The following is a 3,298-nucleotide window of genomic DNA, read 5'->3' on the forward strand; positions in this document are numbered from 1 at the left end:
AAGCTGCAAATTGAGAGGGAGAAGTTCGAGTTAGAGAAGAGGAAGCGTCGATGAAATGGGAGATGGAGAAGGCCCGGACAATTGGAGAATTTGAGCTTGAGAATAAGACGTTGCCGCTTGCTCGAGACGCAGAGGATGCCAAGATAATGTTGATAGACCAAAGCACCTTGAATGAGCATGGAAAGAAATACCTTGTGGTCATGAAGAAGGAGATCAATTGACGTAGGGACTACGAGACAAGGATGGCCGCAGAGCAAGCGACAAGGATAGCCACAGAGCGGGACGTATGGATGGCGTCCGACGGGTGACTGACCAGCGAGTGATCCGTCACGCTTGGACTTTAATTTTATTTTGGCATGTCCGAACTCTTGAACTATAATTTATTTTGCTTTGTTGCATTTCGTAAAACTGTTGAATAGTGATGAATTTGTGCTCTATGATCGATGTGCATGCATTGCATGGATTTGAGATTTCAAATTTGAGGCATGTGGCCGCCGGACATAAAATATGAGGGGCTGTCCGGCTATGTCCGTGGACGTGCACGAGCGAGTCCACGAGTAGATAGTGCCGGATTTGCCAAGTTCAACTGTAAATGTTGTTACTGCAAATGCTCTGGACCGGTGCGACGCACTGTTGGTTTATTGTGAAGAAATGCTTAGCCTTTTTCGGAAATGCGTCATCAACTCGTCATCCAGCCGAATTTATCCCTATTTCTTTTGGAAATTAGACAAATTTATCCCTTGATTTGCTATCCAACGGCCCAAAGTCAATTGGTGTACTGGGTTCACAAATAGGCCCGTTTCACTAGTCTCATAGCCGAGCCGTCCCACCTCGCCTCCTTTCCTTCCTCTCGCCTTTCCCACCTCGCCTCCACCGTCTTGCTGCCTCCACCGGAATACCAAATCGGAAAACCCTACCCGTAGAACCACCCATGGCAACCGCCGCCTACTACCTCGGCGCCACCACAAGCGTCGCCTCCCCACCGCGCGGCGACGACTCCTCGGGCCGCCGATTCGGGCAGATGGGGCCCCCGTCCGAGGTGGGGTTCGTCTCCCCGCCGCGCGGCGCCGCCGCGTCGGGCCGCCGCCCCGTCGGCTCGCCACCGCTCCACGCCGACGCGTCGGGCCGCCGCCCCGTCGCCTCGCCACCGCCCCACGCCGCCGCGTCGGGCAGCCGTCTCGTCGCCTCGCCACCGCTCCACGCCGCCGAGTCAGGCCGCCGCCTCGTTCAGCCGCAGCTATTTTCATGTTATTTTCATGTTATGTGTGCGCCTACCTGCAGGCTAGCTTGCATACTGTTCTCTTTTCGAAAGGCTTGCATACTTACTGTGCTATGTTATTTGGTGCACCGAAACTGTTGCCATCAATTTCTAATTTGGTTGCAGACACTAGCCGATGAACAGGAAGCCCTGTGGTCTTCCCGGGGGCTGTGATGGCTCTGCCTCCGCCCAGCAGTGCAGCAAAACTGCTGGTTGGATGTTGGAAACTCTTTACAATCCGATCTACTTATCGTGTTTGGATGTTGGAAACTCTTTTTCATCATGTGACAATTTCTCGTAATGTCTTCGTGTGAAAATTTCAGTCAATAAAGTCTTCCTTTATCCAAAAAAAAAACACCTAGTATATACATGATGTCATAGTCGGTTTATCAAAAATATATATATATATATACATGATGTCATAGTCAAGATTACACAAGAGTAGGGCGTTGATGGCTAGTGGTTGCGACACAATGGTTGAGGGGCTGTGTAGAAAAAGCTCGGCAAAGTATGATTTCCGTCAAAAAAAAATGGTGAATGGTGATGGTTTTTACATCAATTTATTCACCTCACGGTATGTGGCACGACCTACTCCAGTGTTCTATTTACTAGGTGATACCCCGCGCGTTGCTGCGGAAATTTTGTATTGAAGACTGGATGCAATGATCAATATGAAAAATGATGCTAGGGATTTATCTATTTGAACCATGTATGGACTGATGCATAGAGCTTTTGACATGGCATACTCTTAATTTTACAGTAATATTTAGAGAAGCCTAATTATGGACACCAATTGGAAGCACAATCGACATAATGAACTCAAAAAACTTTGCAAGGAATTCGACTAAAATTTTTGGCATGACCTTGCCTTAATTTTCTAGCATTTGAACATGTCACAGGAAGATAGTATATATCGAGAACAAAACATCACAGGAAGATAGTATATATTTGAAACAATTGTAAGGAAAAGTATTGACACCGGTTGGAAGCAAAAATGACATAATCAGCTTAGTAAAAGTGCATACAAATCCAAAGATTTCATAATTCAGACTTATTACATAAAATTAGTCGATATCTGACGACATGCTTAGGCTAATCATGAAGTAGTTGTAATGATAGTTTTGGAGGTAATTTTCAATGGAAGGTGGTGCAATCCGTAGGTGCTTTTCGCGCGTCTTGAAGATTTCCTGGTCCTTGCATGGTTGTTGACGGTGCCCTACATGTTAATAGAACAACATTATTGGTAATGTTATTGTTGTAGCAAAGGGCGACAAACTTTATATAATTTTGTTTGGATATGAGAACTGATAGTACCTATGTGTTTTTATTACTGTTATCCTCTTGTCCTTCATAGTTGTTCATTTTCACATTGTTATCTGCAATGCTGTTTGATTGATGATGGAAAGTTAGATTGTGAATCTCATTTTTCTATGTGATATGAGAAGAAGCGCGTACTCTTGCTTATGCTTTTTGACAACCTGGAGATGCACTTGTGTATCCTGAAGATGTTCCTGTTGTTGACTGGCATGTAAACTGGAAATATTGTTATCAATGCGTACTCTGTTTGTTGACTGGCATGTAAATAGGTAGATGTACTTTTCAAAGAACTTCAGTGATAAACAAGAAATATTGTTATCAATTAGTACCCCTCTTTGTTGGTGGCTCCATCTTCTGTAAATTGGATGCTTCTTTTCGCTGAAGAGTACCTGCAACCAAAAATCGCCATTTGAATTCCATATTGAATATAAGCTGAATGTTCTTTAGTAGAACTTGAAAAAGTATTACCTATTTATGTTTTTGTCGGTGTCCATAGTTGCAGATTGGCAAGGGGGAGGCATAGTATTGCCCAAGTGGACTTGTGTTAGGCTCCCTGGACTGCGAATAGGAAAAGTTTGGTGAACATTGTGTAGACAGAGGATGTAACTTCTATTTTGTGATTGATGGCAAACCTCTGGATGCTCTTTGATGACGATGGACTGTTCTCCAGGTCTTTGCTTGTAGTTGACTGGAAGTATTTAATGGTTTAAGTTAAATATTTTA

General features: G+C 44.3%; 1 long non-coding RNA gene across 1 annotated transcript; it reads right to left on the reverse strand.

Annotated features, from left to right (window-relative positions):
• Positions 1-2,725: 2,725 nt before the first annotated feature.
• Positions 2,726-3,087, reverse strand: LOC119312500. Its single transcript, XR_005151376.1, has 3 exons — positions 3,044-3,087; positions 2,905-2,964; positions 2,726-2,779 (listed from the first exon to the last, which is right to left on the reverse strand). It is a non-coding gene; the product is annotated as an uncharacterized LOC119312500 (long non-coding RNA).
• Between the last annotated feature and the right edge of the window lie 211 nt (positions 3,088-3,298).

Source organism: Triticum dicoccoides, chromosome 1B, assembly GCF_002162155.2.
Source record: "Triticum dicoccoides isolate Atlit2015 ecotype Zavitan chromosome 1B, WEW_v2.0, whole genome shotgun sequence".
Taxonomy (NCBI): Eukaryota; Viridiplantae; Streptophyta; class Magnoliopsida; order Poales; family Poaceae; genus Triticum; species Triticum dicoccoides.